The 25,687-nt window shown below is 37.5% G+C and overlaps 1 long non-coding RNA gene across 14 annotated transcripts; it reads left to right on the top strand.

Moving 5' to 3' along the window:
- The first annotated feature begins 3,611 nt into the window (after positions 1-3,611).
- LOC103721713 (uncharacterized) lies at positions 3,612-9,905 on the top strand. Of its 14 annotated transcripts, XR_016396208.1 has the most exons (6): positions 3,612-4,132; positions 4,226-6,286; positions 6,664-8,880; positions 8,988-9,157; positions 9,238-9,387; positions 9,468-9,905. It is a non-coding gene; the product is annotated as an uncharacterized LOC103721713 (long non-coding RNA). The 14 variants fall into 14 exon arrangements; XR_016396210.1 differs by having other exon boundaries at positions 6,664-8,048; positions 8,737-8,880; positions 8,988-9,905; XR_016396204.1 differs by having other exon boundaries at positions 9,238-9,905.
- The last annotated feature ends 15,782 nt before the right edge of the window (positions 9,906-25,687 follow it).

The raw sequence follows: 25,687 nt of genomic DNA, 5'->3' as shown, positions 1-25,687 counted from the left end.
TCAATTCTTACACAAATGAAGATACTTTGTCTTTTATCTAATATTCTACTAGACTTCCGCTGCGCAACTTTGATTGAGCCTAACATGTCTAAAACTTAGTCTCAATTTGTATTAACTCTAACTTTCTTGTTTAAGTGAAAAGATTCTTAAACATAACATCCATAAGAATAGCTTTCTTAAAGGAGATGACATCACATGAAGACTGGTTCAATTCTTATGGTGTGCATCATAGAGAGTTAGAAACCCAAAAGATACAAAGGGTTGGAAGATTTACAATTAACTGACACATGGAATTATCTGGAATGATACTTGTCACTATTTGGTCACTTGTACCAATGTTCTACTAAATCAATGCAAAAGCTGAGCTCCCGACTCAGTAGGTTTCGAGTCGTTCATCTTTTTATTTGGACAGTCCCGTGCCAAATGTCCATGTTGACCACAAATGAAGCAGACTCTCATCTTCTTAAAACAAGGCCCCCCATGAGTCTTGCCACGGTAGGTACATGCCTCAAATCTCTTCTTCTTATTTGTATTACCTTCAGGGTTCCGTGGCCTGTCCCTCAGACTTTCTGTCATCTTGGGTCTCTTCTGGTCACCCCTTTCTTTTTCTGATCTCTTCAATTCGGCTTCCAATTTTAGAGCCCTTTCCAACACATCCTGGTAACTTGTGAAAATCAAAACGACCAATCTGGTCCTAATCCCATATCTCAGACCCTGTTCAAACCTATTAGCTTTACTTACCTCTTCCTCCATAAACTGAGGAAAAACCTGCCCAATTCATTGAACTTGCTGGTATATTCCAATACTGTCATATTCTCTGTCCAGGGCCAAAAGTTCATTCTGCTTCACCAATCTTATTGACTGAGGGAAGTACTGATCGTAGAATTTACCTTTGAATTCCACCCATGTCAGTTGTTCACCATTTCCTTGAACAACAGTCTTCATAGCTATCCACCCGAACTTGGCGTTTTCTCTGAGCTTAGGAACAACCAATTTGACCTTGACCTCCTCGAAAAATTGTAGGGCATCAAACATCTCCTCTATCTCCCGAATCGAGGTCTCAGCAGCCAAGTAATTAGCCCCTTCCTCAAACATTGGAGGATGCAGCCTCCGAAACTTCTCATAATAGGTATCTGTGGACGATACAGGTCGGAAGGTGGGCTGCGTCTGCTGCTCTTGCTGAAGAAGCTGTACCACCACTTGGCATACACTAGCAAGATCTACCTGAGTGGCTACGACGTTTGGAGCTGGCCGAGCTAGCATGTTGGTAGCTTCTTGGGATGATGCTTTCACTCCTTTTCTTTTATAGTTAGCCAGTACTTCATTCTCGCTATCACTCATCATTACCTATCAAAATATAGTATTAATCATTATTCATTTCATCACTATATATATATATTATTAAAATATTATTATTGTTCTTACTGTAATTCTAATTATGTGAAAGCTAACTTAGCTACTCATTCCCATGATTAATTTTAAAGTTTTTTAAATCGTGGTTAAACCTATTACTCTAATACCACTTAATGTCACGCCGCGAATTCGGATCATGATATGGTCGTGCTATTGCAAATCTTTGCCCCCAATAACACGCAGCCACTTCAAACCTTCAAATCAATTATGAACAATTTCATTCATGAATGTAATCAAATGTTTCATCATTAAGGATTGATACAGAGCTTCTAAAAATATCAGCATTTAATATTCTATTTTTTCCATAATCCTGAAGCATGTCATGCTCCTTGCTCCTAGCAATCCTATTTATCTGTAAAAACATAAATGAATGGGTGTGAGCTATAAAAGCTCAGTAAGTAACCATGCATAATCTTATCAGATCAAGTATAATATTTTGCATGCTAGTGCATTATGTTAAGAAACTAACGGTTGTAACAAAGTAGCATTTCATATAAACAAATCAGTCATAAAACTATGCATGTCTATTTATGCAACTTCATAAACATGGTAATGCATCATAAAACTTTTGAAATTATCCCATAATTTGAAATCCGTGCTCGTCATTATTCATGCTTTGAAATCCATACTCATCATTATTCATGCTCTGAAATCTGTACTCATCATTATTTTATACTTTGAAATCCGTACTCATCATTATTCAGGCTTTGAAATCCATGCTCGTCATTATTCATGCTTTGAAAGCCGTGCTTGTCATTATTCATGCTTTGAAATCCGTTCTCTCAGATGATAGTGCAGCTATGGTCACTACTATTATCTGTGACAGGGCTATAATCTTTACTAACTATTATTCTCCATTGGCAGGGTCTAAGCCAAGCTATTATAATCCGCTGGCGAGGGCTGTATGCCGAGTTACTATAACCCATTAGCGAAGGCCATAATCTTTGCCAACTATTGTTACCCGTTGGCAGGGTCTAAACCAAGCTACTATAACCCGCTGGCGAGGACCGTATGCCGAGCTACTGTAACCAGCTGGCGAGTGCCATAATCTTTGCCAATTATTATTCCCCGTTGGTAGGGTCTAAACCAAGCTACAATAACTCGCTGGCGAGGGCCATCTGCCGAGCTACTATAATCCGCTAGCGAGGGCCATAATCTTTGCCAACTATTATTCTCCGTTGGCAAGGTCTAAACCAAGCAATTATAACCTGCTGGTGACGGCCATATGCCAAGCTACTATAATCCGCTGGCAAGGGCCGTACATAGCAATCTGAGAGTTCATAAACCATATCATGCTTTTTATTAATCTTATCTCATAGATACGTTGGAAAGTGAATGATGACATCTTGATGAATAAAACTCATGATCATGTTGAAAACTTTAATTTTTGTGCAACTTCTATATCATGATAAATTTATATACATAGCATGATAATCATGATAAATGTCATCTATTTAAAATCATGCAACACTTGCTAACACATGCTTGATCCTAATTTTGTGAAAACATAAATAATCATATACCATTTCATAATCAAATAGTCATATGTATTTGATAAAACAAAAGATTATATTAGGGTTACTTACTTTTTCCACAATTCATATACACAATTCAAATTGCATAAATAATACTTGTTACATGATCCATAATAAGATTAAGACATGTTACTTACCTTAATTTGCCACCAAATGCCAATTCTCCAATATCTAGCAAGATCATTAAATTATATGTCACTTGCACATTTAATTTCTATTTATTTATAATCTTAAAGTCATTTACAGCCCATCCATAGGACTCAATTTCTTTTTCGGATCCATAGCCTAATTCAATTTCTGGTTCAGGTCTGGGTCCATTGCATACTGGTTCAGATCTGACCCAATTTCTGGTTTAGATCTGGGTCAATTGCATACTGGTTCAAATCTGACTCAATTTCTGGTTTAAGTTTGGGACAGCTACTGGTTCAAACCTGATTCAACCTCTGATTCAGGTCTGATTCAGCTTTTGGCTTAGTTAATTCTGGGTTTAAGAATATTGGGCTCAGACCAGGGTCCGGTCCGGCCTCGAGCTTTTAAAGCCCGGTTCATTTGAAGCCCACCGCCGGAATCAGCCCAATTCAGCCCACAGTAATTTTTATTTTATTTTTTCTTTCTTTTTTTTCTTTTCCTTCTTTTCTTCTTTTTCTTTTCTTCCTTCTCCTGTCTTCCCGAACCTTCTTCTCCCTTTCCGATCTCCTCCTCTTCTCCTCTTCTCACATGAAGTGAGGAAGCTCGTGTGAGTGCTCGGGAGGGAGATGAGTCCGAGGTCGGGGGTGTTGGCGGCCGGCCAACATCGCTCGCGGCTCAGCCTGTAGCGGCGGATCCCCCCTTCTTCTTCTTCCATCTTCTCTTCAGAAGGGACGAGGGCGACTCCCCCTCACGGAAGAGGTCGGTCACGACCGGCGGCGCCCATGGTCGCGCCCGCAGCGGCCGGCCCCCTCTCTGTTCTTTGGTGCAAATGGGGGTCGGAACCACCCCCTTGAGAAGAAGGGGCCTCCGTCCCACCGCAGCTCTGACTGAAGCCCGCGGAGTCTGCGGTCGGAGCCGGCGGCTCCTCTTTCGTCCCCACTACGGGTAGGGGAGGGACCCATCACCACGGCCATGGCAGCAGCCAAACTCGCAGCGACCAAGAAAAATCTGCGGCCGAGTTCACCGTGCCGGATCCGCAGCTGGGGGGACCCTAGGTAAGCTCTTCCCCTTCTTTCCTCCTCATCTTCCATTCTTCTATCCTTCCTCTTCTTCTATTTTGATTATTACACTAGATCAATGGAATGTAGTTCATGAACAAGGGTGATAAGAAATTTATCTAGCTCCGAGGAGCTGTGAGGTCTTTCCGACGGGATACTGTATCTCCTCCGGCGGCTCAGTTGCGGTGACGAGCTGGGTTTTCTCCTCCTTTGCCGCTCCCGATCCAGCTCCTTTGCACAGAAGGAGAAGGGAATGAGAGGCAGTGAGAGGGTAAGGGATGAAGCATTCTTGAGAAGAGTCCTTGGGTTCTTATAGGCCTCAGTGGGGAGGAAGAAGAGTGGTGGAGATCGTGGCTGTTAGGCAGTTATAACCGCCTCAACAGCTGCCGATCTCCACCGCGATTCCTTCCGAGTTTTTAGATGGGCTGCCGACTATAGTCCAGGTTGGCCCATCTGGTTCGAGATTTACAGTTCGTTCCCTATTCTTGTTAATAGCAATGGAGCTAGAGCTACTTTTCATATGGTATCAGAGCAGAGCTTATTTTTCAGGCTGCATTGAAACCTTCTGTGAACCTAAGCGTGGAAGAGCTTAACAAGCTTGTTGATGGAGATGTCGAAGAAGTTATCAAGATCGATGCCACGGTAGCTGATCTTCGGCTGGCCGGCCACAAAATCCTCCATGGCTGCGGGCAAATGGGATGTTCGTCTCGAGGGACACCGCGAGCAAGAGGCGATTTAGAGTTTTTTTTGGAGGTTCTTGATCGGAGCAGAGCAGATCTGAGATCTTCCCCTTGTTTTTGGGACTTCTTGATCAGAGCATATTTGAGTTCTTCTTCTTGGTTTTGGTGCTTGCTGATCAGAGCAGATCTAAGTTCTACTTCTTGGTTTTGGAGGTTCTTGATCAAAGCAGAGGAGATCTGAGTTCTTCTTGGTTTTGGAGGTTCTTGATCAGAGCAGATTGGAGCTCTTCTTTTGGTTTTGGAGCTTCTTGATCGGAGCAGATATGAGCTCTATTCTTTCTCTATGGCTCTCTCTCATACTTCCGATTCACTTGATTCCACTGAGAATCCTTCGATCCCCTTCTACCTCCCTTATGGTGATCATCCTGGTCAAGTCTTGGTGGCTCAACTTCTTACCATCGAGAACTATAGCTCTTGGCATCGTGCAGTGATTCACGGTTTGCGAGCAAAGCGTAAGTTGGGCTTCATAGATGGTACAATCCCCAAACCAAGTCCCACTGATGCATCCTATTCCTCTTGGTTGGCATGTAACAATATGCTGCATTCCTGGTTGATGAATTCAATTTCACCAGATATTGTTTCTAGTGTTCAATATATTGAATCTGTTAGAGAGCTATAGTTGGATCTAGAAAAACGATATTCTCAAGGATATAGAGCTAGAATTTCTAAGTTGCAATCACACATTGGTGCTCTTTCACAAGGCTCCAATTCTGTCTCGGTCTATTTCACTCAGTTGAAAACTCTTTGGGATGAATTAATGCAGTTCAGCGCTCTTCCTTCTTGCAAATGTACTTCCACTTGCAGTTGTGGTGCTCTCACCACCATTGCCTCTTTTCAACATGAGGATTATGTTGTAAAGTTTCTTAATGGTTTAAATGACAGTTTTGTCTTTGTCAAAGATCACATATTGCTGATGGAACCTTTGCCTTCCATTAACAAAGTCTTCTCCACTGTGCTTTAAGCTGAGAAGCAAAAATCTAATCGAGCTAATTTGGCCGTAATGTTTCTGTAGAGCCTGCTGCTTTAGGAAGTCAAACTAAGCCCCAACAACAATATCAGAGGAACAAATCCAGCAGTAACAACAAGAAACGTCCCATTTGCAATTGGTGTGGGAAGCAGGGACATATAGAGAACAAATGCTTTGAAAAGCATGGATATCCATCCGGCTGGAAGATCAATCGAAATAAACCTACAAACTCTAGTAGAAAGAATACCACTTCTGCCAATCATGCACAAGGAGCCATGATCGATAAAGGGGATGCAGCTGGTGACATTCCACAACTCCTATTCACTCATGAATAATGTCAGAAGCTTCTCTCATTGATTTCAAATTCAGATATCTCACAGCCATCATTAAGTAACCAAACTTCACACCGAGCAAGCAGTGTCTTAGGTCCGCCACCAATGTCAGGTACTCCTCTGCCTTATCCTTCAATTCATTCAATTTTTAGTGTCTTCTATGAACCACAATATCTTTCTCTCTTGTCACATAAACCTCATCATCCTTCACAATCATCTTGGATAATTGATTTGAGTGCCACAGATCACATGGTGTGTAGTGTCACCCTGTTAACTTTCGTTTCTTATCAAGTGAATTCTGTTGTGCAACTCCCAAATGGTAAATCTGTTTCTGTCACACACAAAGGCACCATACACATCACTCCACACTTAATCCTCACTGATGTTCTTGTTGTTCCCTCTTTCACCGTCAATTTAATTTCTGCCAGTAAGCTCGCTAAGACAATGAAGTATTGTTTAATCATTCTTGTTGGACTTTGTTTTATTCAGGCCCTGCCTACATGGATGACGATTGGACTAGCTAGAGAACGGGATGGTTTTTTCTACGTGCATTCACCTTACAAACTACATTCTAAACCTCAGAAACAGTCTTCCACACAAAATCACAATCTTTCAATTGCTATTCCATCTCTCAGTAAAGCATATGGTGCTGAATGACATAAGTCTTCTTTTCTTTGTAATGATTTCGATCTTTGGCATTATAGGTTAGGCCATTTGTCTAAGGATCACCTTCATAGTATAAAGAGATCTTTAGGAGTAAACTCCTCTCATCAACATTGTATAGTCTATCCTTTAGCAAACTAGAAACGTCTTTCTTTTCAATCAAGTACTAGTGTTACTCATTCCATTTTTGATCTTATACACTATGACATTTGGGGACCTTATTCAGTTGCTGCAATTGGAGGTTATCATTACTTCTTGACTATAGTAAATGATTATTCTTGCGCTACTTTGGTATATCTTATGAAAACAAAAGGAGGCACTCAACAGCTGCTACAATCCTTTTTTACTCTTGTTGCCACACTGTTTGGTGTACAAATTAGGAAAAATCGTAGTGATAATGGACCTAAATTTCACATGCCTGATTTTTACAAAGCCAAAGGTGTTTTACATGAAAAATCATGTGTTGAAACCCCTCAACAAAATAGTGTGGTTGAAAGAAAACACCAGCACTTGTTACAACTTGCAAGAGCCCTTCGATTTAAAGCTCATCTTCCATTAAAATTTTGGAGGGATTGTGTTTTGACCGCTGCTTATTTAATTAATCGCATTCCAACCCCTGTTCTGTCCAACAAATCAACTTATGAGCTACTTTTCTGTAAACCACTTTATTACACTCACTTGTGGGTTTTTGGTTCATTATGTTATGCTTCAACTCTCTCTAGAAATAGATCGAAGTTCGATGCTCGAGCCACTGCATGCATCTTTATTGGTTACCCTCTTGGCATGAAGGGATACAAACTTTATGACTTGAGTTTCCACTCAATTTCCGTGTCTCGTGATGTTGTTTTTCATGAAAAGATCTTTCCTTTCAAAAGAAGCATGTAATCTCCACTCCCTCCGTATCAGGCACATCCCCTGTTGTTTTATCTCTGCCAATCATGGATAATTTTCCTCACCATGTCACCTCCACTCCTGGCTCTCAAGCTTAGAGCTCTTGCACATTTCTCCTAATGTCACTTTTTTTTCTGACTCCCAAGTTCAGACTTCTTCTCCTGTTCCTACAAACCCTGCACTTAGCAGTCCTTGACCTACCAGAGTAAGACATCCTCCCTCTTATCTTAGAGATTATCACTATAACTAGTCATCTCATTCATCTAATAGTCCATCATCTTCAATGACAGCAGGACCTGCTCCAATTTTTAAGTACTTAGGTATGTACTCAGGTATCATCTTGTTCTCTTTCATCTGTTTTGTCTTATACAAAATTGGCACCTACACATCAAGCTTTTACTCTTTTTATTTCTTCACATTTTGTACCTCAAACCTACTCTCAAGCTGTTGAGTATCCTGAATGGTGTCAAGCTATGAAAGCTAAACTCACTGCTCCCGAGGAAAATAGGACTTGGACTATCGCTGACTTGCCTCCTAGTAAGCAGCCAGTAGGATGTGAGTATGTGTACAAGATTAAATACAAGTTAGATGGGACTATAGAGAGATTCAAATCTCGGTTAGTAACAAAAAGTTACGCTCAACAAGCTGAGATTGATTACTTAGAGACTTTCTCTCCTATGGCTAAAATGACCACAGTTAGATTACTCTTAGCAGTTGTTTATGTTCGTGGGTATTTTTTGCAATAGCTTGATATCAATAATGCTTTCATTCATGGTGATTTGCATGAAGAGGTGTACATGGAGTTACCTCTTGGATATGCTGGCAGTAAGAGGGAATTTTCTGGTAAGGTGTGTAAACTAAACAAGTTATTATATGGCCTAAAGCAAGCTTCAAGGCAATGGTACTCAAAACTGTCACAAGCTTTGCTTAACTATGATTTTCAGTAGTCCAAATCAGATCACTCTTTGTTTATCTACAAGTCTGACTCTATCTTCTTGGCACTTTTAGTTTATGTTGGTGATATCATATTGGCCAGTGATGATATGAATGAGATTACTCGATTGAAAGGGTTCTTAAATGAGTAGTTTAAAATCAAAGATTTGGGGCAATTGAAGTACTTCTTGGGAATCGAAATAGCACGGTGTAAAAGAGGTATTTCCTTGTCACAAAGAAAGTATGCTCTTGAAATCTTAGAAGAAGTTGGTTATTTGGGGTGTAAACCAGCTGATTTTCCTATGAAAACAAATCTGAAATTGCAGAATACTGATGAAGATCTGCTCACTGACCCTACAAGCTATAGAAGATTGATTGGAAAACTTCAATATTTAACTGCAACACAGCTTGACATTTCTTATTCTGTTGGTAAGCTTAGTCAGTTCATGGATAAGCCGGCAAAAGCACACATGAATGCTGCCTACATAGTGCTAAGGTATATCAAGCAAAATCCAGGACAAGGGTTGTATTTTCCTGTTGATTTAGAATTGCACATCAAAAGTTTTTGTGATTCAGATTGGGGAGGCCGTAAGGACATCAGAAAGTCAATAACAGGGTACTGCATGTTCTTGGGTCATAGTTTGGTATCCTGGAAGTCAAAGAAACATTCCACGGTTTCCAGATCTTCAGCTGAAGCAGAGTACAGTGGTCTTGCTTCAACAACCTGTAAGGTTTTGTGGTTAAAATACTTTGCTTGCTGACTTGAAAATTGATCATTCACGACTAGCTTTACTCTTCCGTGACAGTCAATTAGCCTTACAGATTGCAAAAAATTATGTATTCCATGAACGTACTAAACACAGAGATTGACTGTCCTGTTGTGCGGGAAAAGCTACAAGTAGGAATCATCAAACCAATTCACATTTCCTCGGGTTAGCAAATAGCAGACATTCTCACAAAGGCTCTTGGAAAATTACAGTTTCATAATCCGTTGCGCAAGATGAATATGATCAATATATATTCATCTTGAGGGGGAATTTTAGAAGAATCAACATTGTCATACAGTTGAAGGACAAGTGGCTGGTTAAGTTGATTTTCTGTGCAGCTGTAATAGGAGGCACATTTTCACTTACCTCATATTATTTTTTTATATAAAGTATAGAGTCAGTTCTTCTTTTCAAATATATAAATACACTGATGTAATAGGAGAAAGGGTGAATAAAAATTTTGTTTCCTTTCTTCCAGCCGCTTGCCGTTTTCCTCGGTTCCTTTCCTGTTCTTGTTCACAGCAATGGAGCTGGAGCTACTTTTGATACAGTACATTAAAAGAGAGTTCGGTGGTATCTCGGAATTACTGAAGTTCGCTCAGATATCGGCATCGGAGGCCTCTAAACGGCGTCACCAGCCAATTTGAAAGATTCGGTGTTTGGGGCTCCGTCACACTGAAGTTTGCCCAGGGCATCGAAAACCTTCACATCGTGCTATCCAATCAGTTTGAAAGGTTTGGTGTTTGGTACTCCACGGTCTCGTCTTGACCATATCTGGAAAAAAAATATCATCCATGTCTTAATGAACCGTGAAATGCCTTGCTCCTTCGTACCTGCCTTAATGAACAGTCAAAGTTTTATGCCTTCCCTCTGAAGGATGTAGCCCATTGAAACAAGAACAAAACAAAAAGTAGAGAGAAAAATGGAGGAGATCACTCTACACCATACCCTAAAAAAAACAAAAAAAAGAGTCATATCTATCTTAATGAATCATGAAATGCCTTCCCTCCTTCGTACCTGCCTTAATAAACTGTGAAAGGATTTCTGCCTTCCCTCCAGAGGATGTAGCCTACTAAAACAAGAAAAAACAAAAAGTAGAGAAAAAATTGAGGAGATCACTTTGTAAGAAAGTGTGATCATGCCATCCTGCTAGTAGGTGGATGTCTGCGGTCGCCACGTCGTAGCTACTCTATTATATCTTCCTACCCAAAAAGCATTGTGACCATAACTTGTTTCTTCCCTCCTATGTTTCCTTCTCATCAAAGTATTGGGGGGTTGCTGCATAAGATCTGCAGCTGTCCTCTTTTAGTGTCCTCATCTAAGAAAGAGAGGATGTCGCGGACCTAAAACGTAAGTTTTTTTCTCTCCTCCATTTTTTTGGCCAGAACATTGGTGTCTAAATAATGTATTCAATGTAAAAGTTAGATTTATCCACTCTGGTCTAAATATTCCTATGAATTCGTGTATAGGATTAAAAGCACCAATTGGTCCTATTATATTTATGGAGCATAAATGATAAATTATTATTAGCCCTCAATCGAAAACTATTACAAACAAAAAATTGATTGAAGAATTGCTGAAATTGGATCCACATCATTATCAAGTGCAGTCTAAAATATAATTATATATGATAATTTGCTTGCACAATAATATTCAATTATTTATTTTTTTTAAGGTGTAAAATTTATGTGCAAAGCAACTTTAAAATCGATTGACACCTCATATGGTTTGTGGTATAAAGCATGTTATAGTTGTAGGGTTGCAGTAAAGGTTTATGGTGATATTTTTTGGTGCAACCAATATGGTAAAAATGATCAGCCTCCAACTCCATAGTAAAGTAACGATACACATTTTGAATCATACTTTATTTGTTGAAAATGGATACATTATTATTTTACTTAAACAAAAATAATTGCTGTATATCTATCTTTTGAAGGTATAAATTAAGCATTATTGTTGAGGATAAAATTGGTGGAACAATCTTTATAATTTTTGAAAAATTAGCTCAACAATTAGTTGGTGTCCTAGCACCTAACCTTTCAATGGACACAAAATGCAATAGATTTACTTACCAGTTGTTGTTAAAAAGATTCTTGATGGCACCTACATCTTCCAAATTATGTTTGGGTCATAGAGTTTTAATGACAATGTTTATAATTCCAAGGTAAAAAATATTTTTCTAGAAAGTGAATATCAACATACTGATCTAGATGAAAGTTCTAGATCCGGACCTTCTTCGTCTCAAGTTCAAGAAGAATCAGTTATTTCAACTCCCAAAAAATAGATTCATAATAAATTTTTTTAAGAAGCAACTCCTTCTAAAAAGTCACCAAATACAAGCCAGAAACATAATTTAAATATTGCTAAAAAAATATTTGATGTAATTCTATATTACCATTACCGAGAACTATTACCTATATCATCTGTAAAGAGATTGTGGCAGAGGTAATTCAACTTTAAACATTTCCTTCCCGTCTAGTTCTTTTTTTCTTTCATAATTTCCAATCATATATATTTCATTGTTGAATCTTCAAAATTGAATAATACTCTTATAGAACAACTTCCTCCAAGTTTTCATCAAATCTGAAGGAACTGATTTGGACACATTTGTTTTGAAAAAACTACTCGTATTTTCCAAAAAATTTCGGCTAACAGTTGATATAAAATTTGACCAAACTAGTTTGAAAATATGACATGCAATGAAGAGTTTGAACCAAAGGAGTTGAGACCCTCCAACATAGTCGTACCCCACGCCAATGAGCATGCCACCTTCCTCTGGGCCAATCACCATGGCGAGCGCATGATGATTAATGGAGTCCATAGGAAAAAGACAAGGTAATTGGGAGGCAATGTGCTACAAAGGGAAAGGCAAAATAGAGGTAGCAGACCTTCTCCAAGCTCTGTCAAAAGGTGTAGACACCGAGCATGCTGCAGGTCCAGCAATTGAAGGCTTTCAGGGCAAACCAGAAACCGTACAGGCCAGAGCAATGGAGGCAATTGGCTTAACAGCCCCAATAAGAATAACCAATACCGCCTCAAGAATACTTAAAAAGGTGCCTAGTTTCGCGTTTCACCAGCAGAAAGAAAGAGAAGAAAGAAGAGCTCCCCCTCGTCCTACTCTCCTAAAGAAAGCACGGTGCATGAACGTAGCAACGTCAACTTCGGCAAGGGCAATCAAATCTTATCAGACATCACTAGAAATAAAGATTCCCCTCACAAGTGGTCCACCTCACCACTTCTTTAAATACTCCCACTCATATATAAAAAAAAAAGAGAAAGTGGTATCTCTTAGCAATGAGAAAGGATAATCCATGATCATAAATGAATGGTCATTTTCTTTAATTTCCAAATTGACATCATAGGAGATTTGTATCTTTTTAGTGAATGTCTCTTTTCCGTTACTATCTCTGAAAACATGGAGCCATGGAGTATGTATCTAATATATAATCGTGAAACTTACTTCTTAATATATACTATACTACTTGTTTGACATTGCTTTGGTTTCTTATTTTTTATTTTTAAAATAAAAATATAACTAAAAAACTTTTATACTATTATTTTATTTTTTAATTTATTTTATTTTTACTTCAATATTTTTAAAAGCAAAAATTCATGTCTTTTACTTTCATTTCCATGCCACTATCATCATTGTTGCTTTTGCTAGCACCATCACCATTGCCACTATTGCCAACTCCATGATAATATTGCCAACATGTTGTTGGCGCTACCTCCCCAATATTGTTTTTACCATCATCAGTGCCTCTATCCCTGCAATAGTTTTGTCACATTGATGCCACTAATTGCCATCATCCCTACCTCCACTATCGCTTCCATTGCCACTGCTTTCACCGCTATTACTTCCCCTGCTCGATCATCATTTTCTCCATCATCAGCATCATTGCCACCTTCATTATACTATCTCTTCCACATCGATGCTATCTATTTACCAACACTATTATATTTATATTTTTAAAAATAATTAACTTATACTAAATATATTTAATTTTAAAAATTTAAATTTAAAAATATTTTTTTTATCTTTTATTTCTAAAAACAGACACGATGAAAGTGATGCCAAATGGCATCACATCTCAGGATTTTATAAATTTGAATCTTGCTTATTCATGTAAAAAATTTAAAGTTAGAGGCTTAAATAATAGAAATAGGCCCTCTAAGAGAAGCAATGAGCATTACTTTCAATCCACTAGAGTTTCTTAAATAGATTATTAAATTTTTATCAAAATAACATAACTGTAAATCTAGTAAACAGTATTCAGGAATAATTCATAGAACCATTAATTTATTGTTTATAAAATAAATAATTCAGGAATGGTGTCAGCAATGACAATACAATTACTATATTGAAACATAGACTTTTATAGTACCAAAATTTCGTGTAATCATACTAGGATGCATGTGGAGCATCTTGGGTGGTAAGTAAAGTTTGGGATCTTAAGTTATGCCAAATGGTTTTTGTGACATGATACACCCTTATCAAATCTCAAGGTTTCAATAGTGACATGATTTTGTCATAATAGAATCGACCAAAATTGTTATCAACCATTGTAATAGTAAGGGAGTGATCATTTACACCCATAATCTATGATTTCAAGTTTTTAAATATTAAACTAACAGCTACTATAATATTACTATAATGAAATTATCATGAAAATAGTGGACAACAACGGAAACATAAAGGAATTATCCTTCAAATCTCTATTTAGCTAATTAAAAAATTATTTTTCATATAGTACAACTCTTTTGGAGCACAATTTTATACAAGAATGTTTTGATTATTAATTACTGTTTTGTTTAGAGAAATAGTATATATGCTGATAATGGTCATTCTTTGTGTAATAATGGATGACTATAACACCAAATAACCCATTATAATGTTCATTGTTTTTTTTTATGTTATTATTATAAATATAACATAACAAAGGGGGCCCAAAACTATTACAAGGGTTGCCATATATTTTAAATCTTGGCACCTAATTTGGTTGTTAATTTCTATGTCTAAGCTTAGTTAAATAACTAATCTTAAAAGAAAATATCTGTGTATAAGAAACCTAAAGAATATAAAGCAAAGCTACTATTACAAAAAATTACTTTTATATTTTACAAGCTATTAGCTAAAGCAGGATATTGCAAACTTTGCTTGTACAAGGATGCATTATGGCTATCTAATTATATACCTTTAACAAAATTTTCATGCTAATTTATTCATCAATAATGAATATAATTTAACAGGTAGGAGTAAGATCCTCTAGTAGTGGTACCAAATGTCTAGGTTCAAATCTAGCCTTAACCAATACTTGAGGATTTAGGAGCTTGTGGGGAGAACTTATTCCCCTTATTTTTCTAGCCTATTGCCTCTAGTGGCCTCCACCACTCTAACCCCCATCTAATAAAAAGGAAAAAAATAAGATTAAACAAAGATTAATGAAGAAAATAAATTCGTGCACATGAAACTTGCTTATCATTGCTTGTTAAGTTTTTTTTTGTTGCAAAGACTCATCAAATCATCATTCAACATTAAAAGTTCTTACATTATCATCAATGCCATGATTCATTGAAATTGTTGTTTTGTCTATCTTTTTTATTTTATAATGGTGACGAATTGAAATGGTGGAGCTGCCAACTTTTTTATTCGTATGCATTTTTTTTAACAAAGTTATATCATACGGCCATGGCCATTTTGATTAAAAAAAACTTTGTTATTGTAAATTGAGATTTTTAATTACAGAAGTTGAATTTAAAAATTCTTATTATTTGGATTTTTTGGATCTGCATAAGTATCCAAGATCTATTTAGTGCATTATTAATGTGGGACTATATGCGTGCTTAAACAGGTCCTCTCATTTAAGATCTAGCATCCTTGCTAGGTTAAGAATCCAAATTCAATCACAAGTTCTACAAATCCAATCACAAACACCGGAATCAATTTGTGATCAAGCTAAATAGATTCATGCTACAGTGTTTCCTAGTCAACATAAGCTATGAATAGATCGGCTCGGTTGTCATTCATAACAACCTAAGATCATATCTAAAAAAACCAGTCAAAAGGTATTATTTGAGTTTATTAGCCTGGTAAGTTTCTAAGATATACCAAGTATATAGTTAATGTTGGACTAAACTATGCCTGCACGAGTCCCTGCAATAGCATATACTAGTGCATCAGCAAGTCCCTTCTCATTATGTAAAGAGGGATAATGATCAAAGGCCTTTTGTAGGCTATGACAAATTATCGTACTCTTATACATGTCTACGAGACTTCGTGGGTAAGTTGTCTACTGTTTGGTGAAACCGTCGACAGTGGGTTCACAACCCTCCTTTTATCGCCAATCTGTGTCATTGGCATCGGCCTAATCAAAGCGTCGAGCAAGTTGAGCTACTAGAGTGCTCGGATGATCGAATGCGTGGACTATAAGTGTCAGCTAAAATCTATGATGTCTCCGAGGTAGCGATATGGTGCCCGTTGTGCTCAGGTGGCAAGGGCTCCAATGCTGGTTATGTGCTCGGACTTTCGCTCTAACGCCGGATCCAATCTGAAACATCAAAGATAGAAAAGTCCTCATGTCAGAGAGTGTCTGGCAAGGGATTCTCCGATGCCTAAATCAGATGGATAATCAGAAAATAGTAGAGATGTTGTGAGAGTGGCAGAATGGTAGTACAAAAACGTAGAAGGGCTTGAGAGCACCTATCTAGAGGATCCTAGGTAATGGTTTATATAGACAAGCGTTGGTGGCCATAGCTGAGGAATTCATGAGTGCAGCTTGGCCATTTTTGTTAACCGATTGTACGTCCTAAAAATCATGCACTATCGTTTCGTTGATGCATCATGCTCTACTCATCTCGCTTGTTCGTCATGTGGTAGTGGAAATCATTCATGATCGCGGCTAAGGTGTCACCAGTTGGGGGGAGAGATTGAAATCCAAAGGACTCTCCACACTTTGGATCTCTCCACACAATCTCTAGGGTCGGCCACATAGCAGGCTTTGACCGATTAATCGGAGGCTCCATGGCGAACTCTTATTGGTGGGTCTGTCACATCGGCTATGCTTCGTTCCAAGACGTATTAGAGGGCAAAATAGTCAAAGGCCTTTTGAGGCCTATAGTGTATTATTTTACTCTTATACATATCTGTTAAGTGTATAATGTAGAGTCTTAATAGTCACATCCTATTTTTGGTGTCTCATATGACTGCAAGTCCTTGCTGCTTATACATATTTCTCGAAGTTCTCAAGGAAAGATTTCTTAGCTGTTCAACAAGGTTCTCGTGCATGTTCCACACTGTAGGGTGCACAACCGCCGCAACTTAAGTAGCTCTAAAGCTTATTGAGCTACGTAATTTCATTCATTGATTCACGATGTCCTTGTACTCACGCTTTTGTTGGAGTCTATTGACAAGTACATCTGGTAGGTGGCCAATACTATTCGTTAGTCATGACACCTCGCAACATGCACATCATACTATGGGTTCAGAATCTAACATGCGTTCTCCTTTCACACCCTGAGTATGACAAAGCTTTGTATTCTTTTTTTATGTCGTAATAAAAAACATATGAACAAAGCACTGATGGACCGACCACCCTGCATCTTGTCTTGGACTACTATGCCTTTGGCACATTGGTTTCAGCCATGAGGACGGTAGTCTATAGTTTTTACCCACTCCATTAATTGGACGCTATTTTAGTATTGGAGGTGATTTAGTTTGAGGAATAGATAGGTCGTGCATAATGAGATCCGAGGCACGGTGTGGCAGAGACTATCCGGACAAGACACAGACTCCAACCGCTGTGATAGTTGGTTTGCTTCAATGAATTTTTCGAAAATTCAAATAAAATCATTTAATTTTTAAAATTTGAATTATAACGTATTTCTAACATATCTTCGTGAAAAGTTGTGTCCGTCTGGATCTCTTCAAAAAAGTAGGTGACTGTTCCGAAGAAACAAGTACTATTTTATAAAAAGCAAGTCTAACACAATGAAAATAAGAATACAACTTGCTAATTAGTTCGATGCTGTGGGCAGTGGTAAGTGCTCATAGGTTTGAGTCGTTGGTGCAAAACGTGATAAAATATTGGACTTCATTGTATCCTGAAAGCTTATTGCACCTTCTTCTTGCATAACTGATCGAATCTTAAGAAAAGTGACAATGCAACAGGTCTTGAAGCCTTTTTTTTAATTAGAAGATTTTCAATCTCTCTTTCATTTGCTCCAACAATCTCCAGGTCTCTATAGACATCACTGAAGGAAATCGCTGGCTGAAATAGTTGCTGATTAGTAAACCAATCCAGATACTGTAGATTTGGGCCCCTGAACTGCAATTAAAACTAGTAGAGTTGTGAGACGAAACTAGCTGCCAAATAAAAATAGTAGAGTTGTGAGACTAAACTAGCTGCCAAGTACAGAAGAGGAGGCAACATGTATGGTGTTATAGCTTGGACAAGTTAGATTGCTCATATGTCAATGGTGCCAAACCCTACCAAACTTCTGAAGCCTGGTCCTGGTTAGCGACCAAAATCGATCTCAGTTGATGATACATAAGGCTGGAAACCAAAGAATCCTGAACCATGGAAGATGTCGCATGGCCATGACATCAAAATCTGTAGAAATAGTAAATATGAGATCAAGTGCCATTTTATGCATTGGTACCATTTTAATTGATATCAGCTGATTGTTTTGGATATCTATTTGTATTGGTGGAAATTAGAAGGGATGATATTTTATGTAACTTTTTTGTTGGTGCCATACTCTGAATTAATACTTGCACAAGATTCTAACCACAGTTCAGATGAAAAACATGAAGCCAAGCTGAAATTATCCAATGCAGGTAACCTAACCATGAACATTAATATTAAATCAAAAAACACCTCATATACCTGCCAGCCCAAACTCTACATATATAATTTTATATTCTTCATATACAATTTTGGTGCATCCAGATTGGTTAGGTTGACTGTGTGTTGGGATATTGTGTTTCATATAAACAAGTTGCATATCCTTGAAACTATCCAGTAAGTCATGGTGCTGTTCTTCTTTTTTTTTTTGGTGATATGTGTTAATTGAATATATGGGTCTCAGCCTTTTTCCGTGAAAATTAGAAAAATCATGACATCAAATATAAGAGGATTTTGCTGAATTCAGGTGAATAAGGGATAATTCCTTAGTCTCCTTTTCATCTTTAAAAAAAAGGGAGGGGATTTTGCTGAAAAAATTCACTGTATTTCATATGTACATAAAGATTCTCATTTAGTTATTAATTGACCGATCGATTGATTTATGGATGGATTAATTAATCTTTCTCTAGAAGCAAGTTACTTTGGACTTTAGTAAAACAAAACGGTCAAACCCATGTATGAATACACATACTTATATTTGAAGGACTTTAAAATTAGACCTCCAGATGCACCCTTCATATATTTTAGATTCCTAGATCAAAATATCCAATGAGTTCAACAAGAAAAAAAAGTGGGGGGGGAATTGAGAAAAGGGGAAGAGGAAGACAAGCTTCCTTCTTTCAAAATATTATGCAGAAAGTGTCTGCTAAATTATTATGCAATACATAGTATGCAAATGATATGTTAACGTACGGTTACATGCATCTATTATTTTTTGCGAAAGTGCATGCATTTAAATTTTTCACAACAAAAATTATTTTTTTTCTTTTTCTCTCTGATAAATCATATATTAATTTCAATCAATTTCAGGTTGCCTTGGGTCAAGGCTAATGCTACTTCAACTGAGCTAAATCAGGTAGAAAAAACGTAGAATATCAACACAAGTCATTTAGATTGGATGGAGTTGATTCTGAAATCCTAACATAATCCAACCTAACGAGAAATCAATTGGTCTGTGCTAACCCTGATCCGGGGCAAGTCCATACCTACCGAACCCAAACAATTACGAGGATCGATCTCTAGAAATAACCATGCTTCCATTAGGAGATGGAAAAGGTATCATGGGAGCTGTCTCTACCTTCTCTTCCTTTTTCACATACAACAACCAGCAGAGAAGCAAAGTAGCATTCCATGATGTAGACCCTCCAGCAGAATAAACATATTCTAATGCCTGCTCCTTTTGAAAAAAATTTTCATTCCGCGTATTTTGATCAGTCAACATGTGGAACTAAGTTGGACGCATGCTGAGTTTCTTGTTGCGTGTAGAAGCATCAAACAATGAGAACTATGAGCAAGGATACATCTATTTAAAAGCTCATTGGAAGTTTCATTTTGGAACCAAGTAGGTGAACGTGCTGGACTGTTTAGAGTTTGTTGAACGAAATTGGATGTTAAATTTTTGTCCTTCGGATGAGACATTTGGGCCTGCCATGACAAAATATTGAGCTTGATATTGTTGGTCAAGACATGTCACTCCTCTGACATCCAAAACACAAGCTACCAGTCCACTAAAATTGAACAATAGCTAGGCCATTTTGTTCAAACCAAATTTGTTAGTTCAAGAAAGTTTAAAGGAGAAGTGCATAATTGTCCATTTTTAGGATTATCCATATTTATTATCAATCCCATAGAACTGGATGGGGAGATTTCATCACTTCATTTTCATTGAAAACCATGATATGTTGGTTATGTATGTGACGTGGCTTAAAATCAACTTGCCTATCATGGGTCGACATGTGGCATGTAGAAAGATCAATTTCAAACAAATTTAACTTCTAGATAGATTCAGAGGAACAGTTACAGCTCCTCAATTAAGGAGATCCAGATAAGGAAGGAAAGTTATGTCTCATAAGAAAAGAATGGTTATGGCCCATCTTTTAATTTCCACCTCCAATCGTAATGGAACCATGCTTTCTCTTCTATAAAAATAGGGTCACGGGATACTAGAGAGATAGATCTTATAGCTCATACTACCATTCTGCTCTTCTTTCTTGCAGGTCGATGAGCTAATATATTGTAGTTTGATGAGCTGATCTCCCAATGGTCGACCTATAATAGATAGAAGAGCAAATCTCTAGCATACCGACCTATAGTAAACTGACTTACAGCAGGTGGAAGCACAGATCTCCAGCAGGCTAATCTATAGCAGGCTGACCTACAACAAGTATAAGAGCAGATCTCCAACAAGCTAACCTGTAGCAAGCATACTTATAGTAAGCTGATGAGTTGACCTCTCACAAATCAATAAGCCAACCTCTTACGGGTGGAAGAGCTGATCTCCGACAGGTCAACCTGTAGCAAGTCAACCTACAGCAGGCCAACCTATAGTAAAAAGATGAGCTGACCTAATGACTCATCCATAAAAACGGAGCCTAGAGCATCAAGTACACGAATCAAATTATCCTACACTATTCTTATATTTTCTCTTTTGTGTTGTTATTCTAAAAGCCCTCCCTGACATAGGCATCATAGGATCTAGCCGGAGCCAATCCAACTAGCTCCATTGTTCTTCTTTCTATGTTTGCAGGTTCACCAATGCTCTCCAAGCCTCCATCTTCAACCAGGATTTTGGCATTAATAGTATGTCTATGTTTATCCTAGGGTCATAAAACAGGGGACTTGACTCTACACATGAATTGGCAGTGTCAAAAAATTTATGTAGCCCTCCTTAATTTATGGGGCAAGTCTTGTCATTGTCATTTTACATTTTACAGTTACTAAATAATCCCATGCAATTCATATTTGTGTGTGAACCAATATCAAATTGTCAATACTTATTATCAACATGATCTACCATGTGAAAGTACTTTACAGAATGAAAGTGATACGGCGAAAGTGAGCCTAATGACATGGCATGAGCAGGTTTGTCTAGCTCACAGTTGATGTGGCAACCTATATGTACTCTAAATGCTCTAAGGCAATCAGATCAGGGTCATCCTTGATAACCCAAAGGCCGAGACAAAGAGACTAGGAGCAACCGACTTTTAAGGTCACATGCCATCCGATGTAAAATCTTGAATCTCAGATCAATAGGTACTCAACTCAGCTTCCATCCCAAGCCGATTATAGCCCTCTCACCTCGGATAATGGCCAGAGACATGCTTCTCTCGTTATTCTTGAGGTTCAAACTGACATTCACTCATCTGGACGGTTACAGTATGTTCCACTGTTGTTATTGCGTGATCTTAAGCCGGTAAACGTGATCCCAAGCAATTGCAGTCAAAGCACCAATGGTTACAACATGACTCCAGATTGTTAGAATACAATCTTCAGGGATTCTATGTCCTCTCCATAAAATTTAATTGCAAAACCATAACTAGAACGATATTATGTCTCTTTTATTTCTCTTTCATTTGTATATAAATTTTTTTTCTCTGACTTAAGCATTGGAAGGTCCGGCCAGAGCTAATCTAGCAAGTTCGTTACCTTTTTTTATTATCTTGCAGATCTATAGAGGCAACCCGTGTCATCAATTTGAGGATCAACAACATTGTGAACTAAAAGTTGGCTTATGTTTATGTCTCATTTGAAGATTTTGCAGATATAGGCACTATGTTGAAAATTGAAAATTATAAGTTTCATTATTTTTGATAGAAAAGAAGATGATAATTTAATGATCCAGATAATTTGCAACATTAAAATATTTGTAACGAAACTTCAAGATTTATAGCTCAGACTCAAAATTCTTAAATGCGATTTACCTGTTTCACCAATGTATATGCTACTTCATTATTCAATTCTTAGATATGGATGAACTTACATTTCTTGAGGTCTTAACTAATAGTTTTCACATGCTCCAAAATGAAGCATACATCGAACAAGTCTTGGTTTTGGGTGCTCTGTGCGTTCTTAGTACACACTCAATCCCCAAAATGCTGCAAGCCTACCTCAATTGAAAATATGCTTCCGTACATTCTAATAACTTGGATTTTTTTTTTTTGGCCTTGCTGAATTAATATTTCTCTTTCGTCTCTAATTACACATATACTGCAAGATTTTCCTGCTTTGACAATTGCACAAAACAATAATTTTCTAAGAAAGACCAGGTGATTTCTTCAATTTTTTTATTAAAAAAAATCTTTTCTTGTACTCTTGAAGAGTATTCCGATAATAAGCATACTCTTCAAATCACTTCTAGTTAATCTGACTACTTTATTCTCCAAATACAAACTAATTTCTGTATTTTCAAATTGTCCAAGCAACGATGGCTAAGATCGCTAATCATCCAATTTCTACTTTTCCCAGTTTCTTGCGCCTAATCCCAAAGGGATAGGTTTTCACTAATTCCCAAAATGCTCTCTGCCTCGTGTGCAAGGAACAACCTGTTTCTCTTTCCAACATCTCCTATCTTTACCTATCAAATCACCCACTTTAGCATCTGAATATAGAAAATTAATAAATAATAATAAATCAAACAAGAACCATTATACAAAAAAAAGAAAAAAAAAATGAGGGCATCATAATATTTTCACTACATGAAACTCGATTGATATATTTGCTAGTTTGATCGGCTCACCGAATATCTATTCTACATTACATCGATAAATTAAGAAAATATTATGTCACTCTCATTAGGATTGTTAATATCTTAGAGATCTAAAACTTACATTACATTCATTTCAAAATTTCCCTACTTGTTGTCATGAGTCTTCCTCTTTCTTTATTTAATCCATCAAATATATATATATATATATATATATATATATATATATATATATATATATATATATATATATATATATATATTGCCTCTCTTTGCTCTAGCCTTGTCACATCTTAGATGCACATCCATATGATATATACTTTTTTACTACCATTGTGCCCTTAAACTTTGACGAATTCCTCATTTTTTCTAGCTTTCTACACAGCTTTTCTTACTTTCTACAAATCTACAGTAGTATTCATATTATGGGACACTTATTTCCTTATATATGTTTTTCTTTATCCTACAATAATTTAATCATACATATTTACAAGGCTACGTGTCTTATTATAATCCTATATGACTATCATCTTGTCTTGAAAGCATTCATCAATTACATAAGACATTTTAAAGCACTTATCAATTTTACTTATCGAATTCTATTACTTATCTGGTATAAATATTAAGAACTTTATCGACTTGGTAGGCTAGCTCTTTCATAGGCTATGTTTTTCCATGCCTATAAATTCATTTTTGTTTTTGGTTGTTGGATTCAATTGTGTGGCTACATCTCCTTTCATTGATCTCTAGATCATGGTGAATCCAAATAGCCCATCTAGATCTCGTATATTCACATGCCTTATCTCTTTGAAAGCACATATTTTTCAGTGTATTTTGGAAATACAATTGTGGGACAGAGGACGATTTATGTTAAATAAATTATAAATATATTAACTAGTACCCCCAATTAGAGTACATGTGGCTTCCCAAATATTCTATGACAAACGAATTGATCGGCAGTTACATTTCAATCTCCAGGATTTCCTAGTTCTTGCCCATTGGCCTTTGACGGTGTGTCAACCCCAGTGCACCATTGACTTTTACCAGATCACATGCCTTTTGACTTTGACTTGTCATTGGACGTTGCCCCCAGCCTCAACTACCATCACCAACGCCATGGTTTTTCGGTACACCGAACATCTGTTGCAGCTACCGCACCTGATGGTCGGTGGCCTCAATGGCACAGCATGAGATCATCTTATACTTAATTTGGATCTCATTTTATAGACCCATGGGGTCAAGTTAGGTTTCAAATTTGGACCATTCTATATTTCAAATTGGGTTTGGATTTACTGAGTTTTGATCCAGTCTGACTCAATCTAGCTCGACTATTATATAGGTCTAAGTTGGATCTTCTAACCTATTACCCGATCCGAACTTGATATAGCCGTCAACGCGAGGTAAGGAAGGAGTGGTGCTAAGCCGGTCTACTGTTACAGTCTACTCTCCTGAAGTCTCGATTAAAGATTAGTCCCATATAATGATGGCATCTATCATCAAATAATTGATTTGAAATAAATAGTGTCATCACCCCTCCAATCCAAGCTTCTTATTTGATTTTGTTCACATGATATAGGGGATGTTGTTCCAAACTAGATAATTGAGTGATGTTCTTGAAAAGTTCGACTTTTAGGTTGTAGATTGATGTTGCGACTGACTTGGCATTCTATCCGCATTATGTTTCAATTTATTAAATATTTTTAAACATAATAATTCACATAATCCATATGGAATGCTTAATTTTTTGGAATTTTTTTCATTTATTTTTTGAGCTTTACTGTAAAAAATTATCATACTAAATATATCATAACATACTTTCAAAAAGATATTCATAACTTATAATCAAGGTAGGATTTTCTTTCGTCCAAATTTAATTCTTTCATTTTAAAACTCCATATATGTGATTCGGATTTGATTCGGACCCGATTTGAATTTGAATTTTTTATATTAGGACCGGATTATACATTGATTGCACTCAATCTGAATGACATGTTGGGTCAAAACTTTTAACCATGAATCCGGTCTTATTTTTTATTTAGTTGGGTCCATATCCAATATTAGAGTCCGAAGTAGAACCGAATTAGGTTGGATCATTCATGACCCACTGACCCTCTAGCACCCGTAGCCCTACAACATGCGGTCATCGTACCAGGCAGTGGCGAGACTCCAAAACTCTCCCCGTATCAGAGCCATGCATCAAACTGCATACCAACGTTTCCGATTTCTCCACGTGGAGTTGGCCTAATGATCAAGCGGGATCGTTTTGCCAGGGCAAGTGGACGGAAGATCTCACGTCCGTGTAGAAAATTTTTGCTCGCATGTGGAATGGAGTGTAAGGGATAATGATTTCCGTAGAACTTCGCCGGTATCGTCGCCGATCCGACCATCACGTTCCCGTCGATGACGTCACCGCACCGAGCGTGAAACCGCGTCGTCTCCAGGAGAAAAGTTCAGACGATCAGCTGGGATCCGGAAAAAGATCAGGTAGCAAGAGAATTTACAACAGTGCTGCCACGTAACCCTTATCTGTCCATATCGTACTTTATGGGCGACGTGTCATTTTTAGCGGATCTGTTCTGTTCTTTCCTCTTTGGCCCCTGAACAGCGGATCTGTACCGCCGTCGCTTTCTGCCAGCTGGCAAGAGATCCTTGTATGGCGGACTCGACCTTTTCTTCTCTCTCCAATCTAAGGCCAACACGGTCTTAATAAATTAATATATATTTAAAATGAATAAAAATGTTTTTTATTTAAAATCGATGTATTCGGACACACCTAAGCTTGGCCTCTATCTCCCACTTGCTGCTCTATGATTGCCTATGGTCTGAAAAAGACATTCGCACTAAAGCATCCTTAGGGTGCATTTGATTCGAGG

The sequence above is a fragment of the Phoenix dactylifera genome, chromosome 8 (genome assembly GCF_051530095.1).
Source record: "Phoenix dactylifera cultivar Ajwa chromosome 8, Ajwa_hap1_PhDact_Kaust_v1.1, whole genome shotgun sequence".
Taxonomy (NCBI): domain Eukaryota; kingdom Viridiplantae; phylum Streptophyta; class Magnoliopsida; order Arecales; family Arecaceae; genus Phoenix; species Phoenix dactylifera.
Note: the sequence above shows the minus strand (reverse complement) of the source record. Positions and strands in the feature narration are given on the sequence as shown.